General features: G+C 42.8%; 1 protein-coding gene across 1 annotated transcript in view; it reads right to left on the reverse strand.

Annotated features, from left to right (window-relative positions):
• Positions 1 to 12,560, reverse strand: part of UCHL1 (ubiquitin C-terminal hydrolase L1) — a 432,125-nt gene that overhangs the window by 242,976 nt on the left and 176,589 nt on the right. The window lies entirely within an intron of this gene.

Below are 12,560 nucleotides of genomic sequence, written 5' to 3' on the forward strand. Positions count from 1 at the left end.
TTGGGGGAATGAGACTAGTAAGTGGTTTAACTTTCAGAACTGCTTTACTCTGCCAAGATGAATGAGAAATCTAGGGGCATCCATCCACTAAATGGAATTTTGTTGCGCCAGAATAGTTATTTAAAAAAACTTTTTAAAAAATACCCTAAGTACGGCGGCAAACGACCCCAGAGCATATTCCAATACACATGAATATATATGTGAAAACATATGAAAAACTACTCTAGTACAATGGTTCCCAACCTTTTGATTTCTGTGGACCCCCACTTTAACATTAATGGAACCCAGGGACCCCCACTGAATCACTGGAATCCGGGGACCCCCTGCCCGAGTCATTACTGGCAGCTGGGGACCTAATTTGTCAATATTTGTTAATATTTCTTAATGCTCTATGCAGTCACGGACCCCGAGAAGGCTTCGTGGACCCCAGGTTGGATACCACTGACTTAGAGTTTCAATACCAATAGAATATATACATGTGTAAACAGTAATGCAGTCTGTTGAGAAAAACTGCTAAAAATGCTTTTTTTTTTTAGTAAAACCTTCAAATAAAAAAGGTACCAATTTTTTGTAATTCAAGTATAGGGCACAGAAAGTATAAAAAATCTATAATAAAACAGAAAAAAACTACATTGAAAATAAAAGCATTATTAGCCAATGGGCTGCACGAAGGTTAACACAGCAGTCTAAAAAAATGGCACTGTGCCTTTAAGACCCTGAGCACCTCCAGTATCCCACCATGCCTCAGGGGTGAGAGTGAGGAGACAGTTGGTTCAGTTAGGTCAGGTTTTTTTCCCCAGCTCCTGTGAAGAGCCTGGAGCTTTGAGCTCTAATGTTTCTGGTTATTTGACCAGAAAGATAGTCTAAAACTATTTTTTCTGCTTTACTCAACGGCTCTCATTACCTGAGTAGTGGCCATTTTTTTTCCCCTCAAATATGCTTTCACTTTTTGTGAAATGTCCTTGTGGAAAGGCCCAGTCAGACCCACTCTGTGTGCATAGTATGTTTGCCTCAGTCACTGCCCTGACACCTGCAGACATTGTAAGAATCTGTCCAAAAAAACTCAAGGACAAAGAAAGGATTCGTTTGCATGGTCTGCATGAAAGAAGACTTAATCCTCCTCTCTACCTAGGAAGATTTCTAAAGACTCTTCTGAACAGAGGCGAGCCAGGTCAATGTCAGCTGGTAGGGAAATCCCAGTCTACGTCATCCCAGCCATCGTCGCATCACCAGATGTCAAGAGCACACCGCCATTGATTCAAGCAACGTGATGTCAAAGACTCAACTCCCTCATTGGGATAGTTCTACGTTGAACGTCACACCGAGTGACGTCAAGTATGCACATCAGTGCTCACACACAGTTGAGGGCAAGTAGTCATCATCTGACATCGGGGCATCCACCGAAGTCTGCCTCGAGAACAAGGTTGAGGACCCCGCATAGATTTTATACTTTCTATACCAGTTTATATATCCAAAAGTGCCTTTGAAGGGGGGGGGGGGGGGAGGGGAAGAGACTTAAGAGTGGTTATAAGTGCACAAGGTCCCCCTTCCAGTACAACCTTGCCTGCCAGGGTCCCAGTAGAGGGTTTGGTAGTCCATTGTGTGAGGGCAGGCCACAGTCCTTTGTAAAGTAAGTATCAGGCCCTCCACCCTTCCAGCCCAGGAAGACCCATTCAGTGTGCATATGTGTGCAGGTGTGACTGAGCATCCAGTGTTTGTGGTGGTCTGGGTGAAATGCACAAGGGAGCTGTCAACCAGCGCAGCCCTGGATTGGAGACCGCCTGTAAGGCACAGAAGGATTTTAAGTGCAGAGAAAGGCTCATTTTCTAAAAGTAGCATTTCTAAATTAGTAATATAAAATCCAACTTCAGTCAGCAGGATTTTGTATTACCACTCTGGCCATACTAAATATGACCAGTCTACTCCTTTCTGATCAGATTCTACCACTCAAACAGTAGGAGGGTAGCCCTAATTGCCTATGAAAGGAGCAGGCCTTGCATCAGTGGAAAACAGATTTAGGTGTTTTCCACTACCAGGACACAAAGAACACCGGTACATGCCCGGTCTTGTCTACAGAGCACTCTGCCTTACCTAGGATCTACCTCAGGGGTGACGTGTAGATAAAAGGGGAGTTTAAGGCATGGCAAGTACTTTTAAATGCCAAGTTAAACATTGAACCTGCAACCACAGGCCTTGCAATGGCAGGGCTGAGTCATGGTTAAGGGGCTACTTATGTGGGTGGAACAATCAGTGATGAAGGCCCACTAGTAGCACTTAATTTACAGGCCCTGGGCAGAAGTAGTGCATTTTACTATGGACTTACAAGTAAATATGCCAATGTCACCATACTTTAAGGGAGCGAGCATATGCACTTTAGCACTGGTAAAGTGTGCAGAGTCCTAAAACCAGCAAAAACAGTAGCCAAAAACTGGGAGGCAGGCAAAAAGTTGGTGGTGACCACCCTAACGCTGTCAGGTCTAACAACCTTTGACAAGCTGTGGTTACAGCCTTCTTGTACAGTGAGCTTTAGGTTTGCCCAGCAAAGGTTTATTAGCAATTTGGTAGTACAAAGAAACTATCCATCTAGTTCTAGATTGTTTCAAAGCCACCACGACTTGTCTTAAGGAACAATGTTTTAAAAAAGTGGATTGACTTACTTTATACCAGTCGACTTGTCTAAACAGAAATGCGGAACTCTTAAGAGAATGCAGCGTTCACCACTGCTGAGTGGTTAGAAAAAAAAATATAGGGAGTGCAATATGAGACAACTTTAGATAAAAAGGATGGCTGTGTACACAGAACTACTGACAATTGTTCTGAAGAGGAGTCTAACTCACCAAGTCTGCATGCAGAGGTAATGTCCATAAAAAAAATAAAAAACAGCAGTTATCCATGACAAAATGTTGTAATGTTAATTTATGTATGGCTTCAAATGGTTAGCTCAGCAGTTATCAAGGAGGTCTAACTGGAGGAAACCTTCAAGTCCTTCCAAAAATCCTTTGACAGGACTCCTGAAGATGGTTCTCTTGGAGACTTTATGTAGTAATAGATGCCAACTGGACCTTAATGGATGAGAATTGTAGACCTGACCAAGTGAAATATGTACAGGACGACAACTTTCGTACATTAAGGTCATGCCCATTGTTACAGCACGACATCCAGAAACGTTTCTACATGAGGACAGAAGATTGTTGACTGTTGCTTTGATTTTTTTTTTTTTTTAAAGAATTTTCATAAACTTCAGGAAGATTTGGATAGCCGTATTGAGTGATTTCAGGAGCCATACTGCCAAATTCAAGGACTGGACTGAGGGATACCAAATTTGGCCTTGTAGCCTAGACGGGAGATCCAGCCTGAGTGGAAGGTGTGTGTTGTGCTATTCATAACTGGAGGAGGTAGTGCACCACCACTGTCTCAGCCAATCCAGTGCAATTATAATCATTCGTTCAAATTCAGTCGTTTCTGAATTATTTGTGGTAGGAGTGGAATGGGTAAACGACAAATGAGTGGATAAAAAAGGGCATTGCCGAGAGAGTTCTGGAGTCTTTGAAAGTCTGGGTTTTTGTGCTGTGGCGAATAAATTTAACGTTGGCGTACCCCATTCCTTGAAGATGTCATTTACTACCTCATCGCTGAGAATCCACTCCAGATTTATTTTTTCCTAAAAAAAACTGAGGAAGTTGGCTTCTATATTTTGGACTCCTGTAATGTGAAAGGCTGTAATTGATATACCACTTTCTAGCACAAAATGCCACACTGTCTCAGCTTTGAGTGATAATGCTCTTTATTTTGTTCACACTTGTTTGCTGATATAGTACACCGTAGTGATACTGTGTTTGAATCTTCGATCTTTGAAAGCAAGAAATGGAAAAGCCTTGAGCTAAATGTACAGCTTTGAACACCAACAAATTTATGTGATAAGGCTTTTGTTGAGACCCAGGCCCTTGAATCTTGAGGTGGGCCGTATGTGCACCCCATGCAGACAATGACATGTCTGATGCAGTTTCCTTCTGAAATGCTACTTCTGCTAGTTGGAGAGATTTTGTCCTCCGCATGAGGGACTGATGAGCACCGTTAGATCCAATCCTCCCAAATAGCCTTTTGAGACCTGATTCTCTAGGCAAATCTGAGGTCTAATGAAGTCAAGCATTAGAGACCATGAATATGGAGGTTGCCATTGATCCCAGAAGGGATGCTCTGATGTTCACTAACTTCTTGCATTAACTGTGCGCTTTGTCTGGATTGAGGAGTCTACTCCAAAATAATTTTTCCTTTTGTCCATCTATTGTCCCTAGTAATGTGAGGGGGTGGAGATCGTTTCTCACCATTGATTGGTAAGCCCAGCTTTGATAAGTTGCTTTGGTCGTGAAGTCTCATTAAAGCAGTCTCTTGGCAAAGACAGTATAGGTATAGGAAAATACTTGTTAAATGTGCTGCTATCACTGCCATGCATTTGCAGAAGGTTCGGGAGGAAGACTTAAAACTGAAAGGAAGCACAGCATATTGATAATGATCAGTTACCACTAGGAATCAGATATTTTCTGTGGCCATGAGCTACTGGAATATGGAAACACAACTTGAAGTTCTACAGCTCACAGACAATACACTTTATTTGTATGTGGTTATATTTGATGGAGGGATACTTAAAATAAAAAAATTCAGGATGGTATTTGTTCAAGAGGGAGATCCAGAGTAGGCCGAAAAGGATTGGACTATTTGCTTGGATTAGAAAGTAAGTTGTGTAGATACCTTTGACTTTGATCTAAGAAGTTCCTCTATTGCCCTTGGCTGTAGAAAGGACATCTCTTGTAGGCTGCCTAGATGAGCCATTGTGACAGGCAGTGGATGAACCGGTAGTTGTGTTCTTATATTTAAAACCCATCTGTCATGTTATGGCTGTCTACTCTTCCAGGAAGAATCACAGCTCCCCACGAGTGAGAAACTGAAAAGGTGTTGGATTCTCATTGTTCTATGATAGGTTTTTGCCCTTCGACTGAAGGCTTAGTTGATGTGGACCTACTTTTGATAGACTTTGATATTGCCTTTGAGCTTGCTTTGTTGCGAATACTAGTAAGGCCACCTAGGTATTTGAACCGTATGGTAATAAAACTGCTTTTCCCTAGAAGGGAATTGTTTGAAGGCTCTTGTTCTTACAAACCTAGACTAATGTTTCCGCCTAATTTTTATTCTCATCTATTCCTCATTATGCTGGCCAAATAAAGAGGAACCTGAACTGCAAATTAGCAATCAAAACTGGGCATCAGGTTTAAGTGAAGATAATCAAGATAATCTCTGCCACGATGTTTGCTGCATGGAAGTACCATGACAAAATGTAGCACAGCGCTCAAAAGAGTCCATTGCTGCACTGATCGATTGGTTGGTTATTAAGGAACCTTCGATTACCTTTCTTAGGAAGTCCTGTTGCCTGTGGGTTGGTATATCAAAGGCCTTCATTGGATCCCAGATCTCCGTGATCTGTCCAACAGGGCAGCATCATTGGGATTCCTTAAATGGTGGAAGCAGTTCCAGACTTTTGCCAATGGCATCCATTTGTTTGTTCTCCCCATCCGGCGGAGCTGTGGATTCCAGAGCAGGAAAATGACTTCACCTCACCACTGTTACAATCATTGAATCTGGCTTCATAGCGGTCCGCAAATTATGGATCCTGTTGTGGAGACCTGTACTTTGTTTGGGAGCACTGGTGTAGCAGACTTAACTGTAAGCTGGAGTATACAACGTTTCCTCTGTCAAGGAGACCATGAAGAAGGTCAGTTCTTGGTTGCAGAGTTTCCAAGATCGCCTATACCATTGGTTGAGTTATATCCACAATTCAATTTAACTTGGTGGCACTCAATGTATCCTGAAAAGCTATGATACAGTCCACTGGGGAAATCCTAGCCAGAGACGGAGCGGTTGGAGTATAGGACAAATGCGTTGGTGGAATGAGGCAGTCTTGACCTGGAGTGTTAGGAGAGGGGGGTGGGGACGGGGAAAATCATGGATGCTCTATCACAAGGCCTCCTTTGTGACTAAGGTGAAATCAGATGAAGCTTTCCATTTTGTAATCGGCAATACAGATGTGGCTTTTGAGAACCTTTCCACTGGAGACATCCAAAGGGCATAAAAGAATCTGTATAAGATTGGCCGCTGGTATCATTGGCCTTACAGGAGGAAGCATGACTGCTGAGAAAGTAATGTTAAAGAGGCCTAGACCCTTCCAGAGAGGACAGGCTGACTGGAGGGTATCCTCGATGCAGAGAGCAGTGTGACTTAAGTTGTGCAAGACTTTTGCTGGAACCACTATTAGAGAGGTCTTTGATGTCCAATTACTACATCTAATGATAGGATCTCAACGTCGATCAGTGGTTTTGACAGACAGTCTGACTCTGGTGAAGGCGGTGCTGTCACAGACTTCACCAAAGCCAATGGGGATGGCAATTTTGTCACCTACTTGGATGCAGAGCCGTGATAGTGCATCGTCATGGACCCTTTCTTATTTACCAAACAAGGAGGGACCAAACCTCTTGATGGAGACTGTTCTTGAAGTCTGAACAGAGTTGGAGAATACCAATGACGAGGAGATTTTTGGTCTTTACATCTCCCCTCTGTGGGAGTCTATACCAGATTTTGAAAGCTCACAGAATGGTGAGAGGATGATCTTCCCTGTTTTCCCTCTCTTCTGCTTTCACGTCTTGCATCAAAACACAGTCTGATGCCCTTTATCATTAAGTGTCCTGACATTGTGACTAATGTCACATCCTTATGTGGTGTGAAGGTGAGACACTACAAACTTTGGTAATCAGAGCTTGCCTTCCACACGATGGGCATTTAGTTAAAAGAAGGCATTCCTACTAAATTCGGTCAAATAGCAAAAAAAGAATTCACTAAAAATAAAGATAATAAATAATAATGAAAGAAAATAAATAGATGCATAATACTCTACAATTTGACATCCCTTTTTGTTTAAAGTGCTGATTATCAAGGAAAACTATTTTAGAGGTGTGAAAAACACTAGATGTTCAGAGATCAATCCTGAAGGAGGCATAAAAGAACTGACTGGTAAACTGCCACTACAGTACATTGAGATAGGGTGCGGTTGTGGGCCCATTCTAGTTAGTTGTTTAGGCTCAGTATGTATTCAATTTTATTCATTCTATTGCTGCTTCTTTAAGAACATGTTTATTCCATCATCAAGTGCAATTCTGTGAAAGGTTTTCTTTTTGGCAATTTCAGGGCTTAGGTACATACCTGCATCAGGCTTCTGTGCATGAATATACAAATGTCCCCTATAAAACCATCTTGTAGAACAAAGTGCAATAGAGGGGGTTCCAGTCAGAATTTCAATCCATGCCGGTGTTCAGTAGATCTCAGCCTTTGTGTCTCCACCAAGCCTGACTTTGTATCAAGGTAACGGGGAAAGGTTGTAATTCTCATGGACACTGTAGGACAGACTTGCCTTACACCACCATGCTCTTGCTTAGGGGCTAGAGATTAGGTTTCTAGGTAGGGATTGTGTATTCATGTTCCAGTTTTGTTACTTCTCATCCTAATCATTGAAGCTCATGCATTTTATTGTAGATGGCAGTCCTTTCAATAAATGTATTGAAGTGTCCTGCATATCTTTTTGCCGGTGTGTAAGACTTGGAGAGAAACGGTTAAGACTTGGTTCGGCCACAATTTCAGAGGGGTTTTCAGAGTCCATGAAAGACTGTCACAAATCATCTTTACTGGCTGGGTGCTGTGAGGTGCGGCTAGAAAGCGGGGAGGGTTGGACCAACAGCTGCCATCTGGTGTAGGAGTGAATCAGTTGCCTACAAAGCACAAGTGCTGCCACCCCAAATCCAGCAGTCTCATTACTTTGCACGAGTCCTAGTGAGAGTGGTTCTGGGTTCTTAAAGCTACAAGACTCTTCAGCTCCTATCAGTGGTAGCCCACCAGGGTGCATTGTCTCATAATGCTATTTGTACGTAGGAAGTGTCTTTTCCACAAAGGGTTGATCATTCAAAGGCCATGTTGCAGTTTTTTCAGCAATTCTACAGGATTCAGAAGGAATACATTGCAGGAAAGGTTACTAGTAAATCTACTTCTGAATCAGAGAAATCCACACTCAAGTCAAACGAATATATCCCCACCCACATGCTGGGACCAGAGAAAACTTAATTGAATAGTAGGTGGAGAACCTTTACTACGGTGGCTATTCTATTACATGGTCAGTCATTTAAAAGTCACATCCATGTTGACAAGTAAGGAGGCTTTTGCTGAGTTTTTCCCTAACTGAACAAATCAATTAAATCTCAGCACAAGGCTAGATTGGAGCACCCAACTAAAAATGGTTTTGTCTAACTTTTCAGAAAAATAGAACCGTGGTTGTCAAGAAAAAAGAATGCCTGCTACGTTATGCACTGTAATGGTAGTTTGTCTCAACCAGTTTTTGGGATAGCTGAGTATAAGAGTCAGGGTGGGTTGTTTATAACTGAGGATTTCTCAACATCTTTCTGCATCGTAGGAACCCTACTAATGTTCATAAACCTACAACAGAGCAGCAAACCTATCATTGTGAACACCAGTATTTTCTTATAACTTACCAATATAAAATCCAGTGTGATCTATTCAGAAAATAGACCAGTAATATCCTCTAATAAATGTTTGGTAAATGTGTAGATTATATCCATATAGAAGCCTTAAATTTCAGCAAGAAAATATTTGAGCCAAGCTCAAGAAGCAGCACGTGCTGTGGTCAGAATATGCCTTTGGTCACCAAGTCTGTTTATCTGCTTGTTGGTAACTGCATACTATGCAGGACACTACGCATCTAACAATGGCTTGCTCAGTGGACGCCAACCTAGTACGAATGGGACAATAGTTTACAAATAAATGTGTATCTTTTGTCCTGTCACATGTCTTCAATATGCTTACATCTAGGGAATGCAAGACATTTTCTACTGGAGTGAAGGTTACTGAAAAATAGTAAAGTAATAGACTGATAAAAGCCAAATACCTTTAGGTAGAATATGTGAGTGCGTTATCAATACTACTGTAGGATGGAAAAATGTAGATTATTCAGTCACACACTAGTCTAACAAATCCCTTTCTCTTCTAGCAGAAGAGTTGTAACTAATAGAAACTTACCAGGAAAGGTCCTGCAATGAAGTCATAAAAACAGTTCAAAAGGAGAAACCATTTAGATAAGACTAAGTTGAGCTTGCTGGAGTGGGAAAAAGGCTTACACCGAAGGATGTCTTCAGTCCATCAAGAAAATCTTTAACCACTTGAAATGATATGTCTTTCTGTAAGCTTTGACTCCAGCCAGCCACAATTACTTATATGTGAATATGCAAATTGGATTTTGCCAGATGAAGACCAGGTACGAAATATTTCTGACCTCAAATATTAGGATTATTCTGCGGACACCAGATTACAAAGTTTTTATTTTAACCTGTTGACAGTACTTGTGCAGTTTTTGTAGTTTCTTTGGGTACACTCCTGTATTAAGACAGCCCCAAGTGTCCATTGTGTTGATCTCGGGAGCCCAAATCTATTTCTGGTCCAGGTTGACCAGTCAGGGTTTATGCCTAAACTTGCACATTACATAACTTTAGGAGGCTTGCATAGGTCTATCATACCACCATGTACCGCCCAGAGGAACTGGCAATTGTCTGCTTAAAAACTGAACAAGCCTTTGATTCATTAAACTGGAGGTAGCTCTGGCATGTTCTCCATAAGATTGGATTAGAACCCAACTATATCCATTGGATATAGTTGTTGTATACAGGGCCCTGTGCACAGGTATGTATTGGGGTGAAAAATCATCTCTTGACCAGGCAGGGATGCCCCTCATCACATTTAGTCGCACTGGCAATGGAACCTCTGGTAGTCCATCTCAGACAGACCATGAGACCCACATGCATGATCTTCCCTCCAAGCAGATGATGCCCTGCTCCATCTTCGTTACCCTACCATCTCAGCCCCCATTCTCATGCAGATAATTAATGGGTTTGGAGCAATCTCTGGCTCCTGGGTTAACCCCACTTAGAAATAAGTTACTTACCTGTAACTTGAGTTCTGCAGTATTGGACACTTTCATAGATGCACATGCTTGAATACTTCCCAGTCGTTGAGATGGGAGTCCCTGGTGGAATATAAAACCAGGCATGAAGATGTATGCACACAATACATGAAGTAGGCCTCAACACAATAACCCATCAGTCATTCTGTAAAAGAGACCCAAACTTGAACCAATCAGATTGCCTCACCCCTCTAGAACCTCCTGTGAGGAGCTGCCTTCCCTCAGATTTTCCGAGCACAAGTGCTGAAATAACCCAGCACACTGATAAGAGACGGTGAGCTCCCCGGGGAGGTGGGCAGGCAGCATGTGAATCTATGAAAGTGTCCAATACTGGAGAACTACAGTTACAGGTAAGTTACTTATTTCTTACTCCAGTATTGAAACTTTCATAGATGCACAGGCTTGAATAGAGTAGCAAGCAGTAACATTTTCTGTACCAAGAATTACTGTATCTATCATTGTAAGCGTGACAGTTACATGCAGAATAATAAAACCTTAAAAACGAATATATGAATATGCAAGAAAGGTACGTTAAACAGAAAATGTGATTAAATCAGAAGAGGATGGAGGGAAACAAACAGCTCACCTTATCAGAACAAATGTCTAAGAACTGCTTGACCCTACCATGGCATCATGGAGCGTCTCAGCATCCAGTGCTTCGTGAAGGCGTGTGTTGTCATCCATGTGGCTGCACGACATGTCTGGAAGGGATACCCCAGAGAAGAGTGCACAAGAAGTGGACACTGCCCGGGTAGAATGTGCACAAACTTTAGTGTCCAGCGGTCGGCCAGCTTCGTGGTGCCAAAAGGCTATGGCACCGGAAATGGTTTGTTTAGAAACAGAAAGCCCTCTTCTGGTCACACTAAATGCCACAAACGGCTGACTGAATTTTCTGATTGAGGATGTCTGCTGCAAATAAAATTTAAGGCATTGTTAGACGTCCAAAGAATGCAGCCATCTTTCTGAGCCAGTCTGGGGCAGCAGAAAGAAAGTCTTTAGGACCACTGGCACGTTAATGTGGAAATCAGTTGGCAACTTTTGGGGTTTGTCTGTAGGATGACTGTAAAGCTCATGAAAGGCTCTTGGGATTGTAGAGGCTTGAATCTCGCTTACACTGCAAGCAGATGTCAATGCTAATAGGAGCGCGCTACCTTCCAGGTAAGATACTTAATGTCCGATTTATGAATAGATTCAAATGGCTCCTACATCAACTGAGATAGGACACTATTCAGTTGCCAAGATGTAAGCGGATGAATGCTATTCGCAAGTACACCATAAACAAAACCACTTCCATTTTAAGGTATACGTCGTATTGGTGCTATCTGCACGTGCTTTAGCTGAAACTGTTTGACAGTCCATGGGACTATTTAGATGGCCCAATTCATTGAACTCAGGAGCCATGCACATAACCTGAGATGCTTGTGATTCGGATGCCTCACTTGGCCCTGGCTGATGGTGAGTAGGGCCGGAATGGGTGCTAACCTGATGGGAGGACACAAGGATATCAACAGAAGCTCCGTATATCACAGTTGACATGGCCAAGCTAGAGCAATTAGAATCATCTGGCAGGGCTCTGATTTGAGCTTTCTGATGACCTGAGGAAGAAGGGGTATCGGAGGAAAGGCGTAAGCATAAATCCCCGACCATGCCATCGAAAGGGCATTTCCCCACAACCCTGGTTGGGGATGCCAGTTTGCATGAAACTGGCGTTTCACGTTCTTAGACGTCACGAAGAGGTCCAGGTTTGGTGTCCCCTACCTGCGGAAGACTGCATCCAGCGTAGTCTGGTTCAGCTCCCACTCATGTGAAGATGTGCTTAGCGAGTCTGCTGTGGTGCTGCCGACTCCGGGGAGATGTTCCACCTTATGTGCACTGAATTCTGAATGCACCAGGTCCAGATGAGCTGAGCTTCTGTGGAATGTAAGGGACAGAGTTCCACCTTATTTATGTAGTACATGGTAGTTGTATTGTCCGTCCGGACAAACATCAGATTCTCTGTAGAAAAGCTTGTAGTGCAAGGTACACAGCTCAGAGTTAGAGGAGGTTGATGTGCAGCGTCACATAAGAATTAGGCCATCTGCCACTGACTTGTAGATCTTTGAGACATGCTCTCCACCTCTCCATTGAAGCATCTGTTGTGATCATGAACGGAGGGATTTGATTCAGGAACTCCAGACCTACTGAAATGTTTGCAGGCGTTGACCACCACTGGAGGGAGTGGACCATCCTTGGTGTTGTGAATGAGGTCCCCCGAAGGACCCCTGCGCCTGCTTCCACTGTTTGTCAAGCTCTTCCTAAAGAGGGCGCATCCGAAGACAGTGCGGAACGAGGCTGATACAGGACGACATCATCCCCAGTAATGATTTGAACCTCCAAACTGAAAGGGACTTTTTTTCTTCAAACTGAGTCTGGCAGGTACAAAACCCCGAGTGGACCTTCTGCAGGAAAGGCTTTTACAAGAGTGGTGTCCAATATAGCACACAGAAACACTATC

The sequence above is a fragment of the Pleurodeles waltl genome, chromosome 1_2 (genome assembly GCF_031143425.1).
Source record: "Pleurodeles waltl isolate 20211129_DDA chromosome 1_2, aPleWal1.hap1.20221129, whole genome shotgun sequence".
NCBI classification, from domain to species: domain Eukaryota; kingdom Metazoa; phylum Chordata; class Amphibia; order Caudata; family Salamandridae; genus Pleurodeles; species Pleurodeles waltl.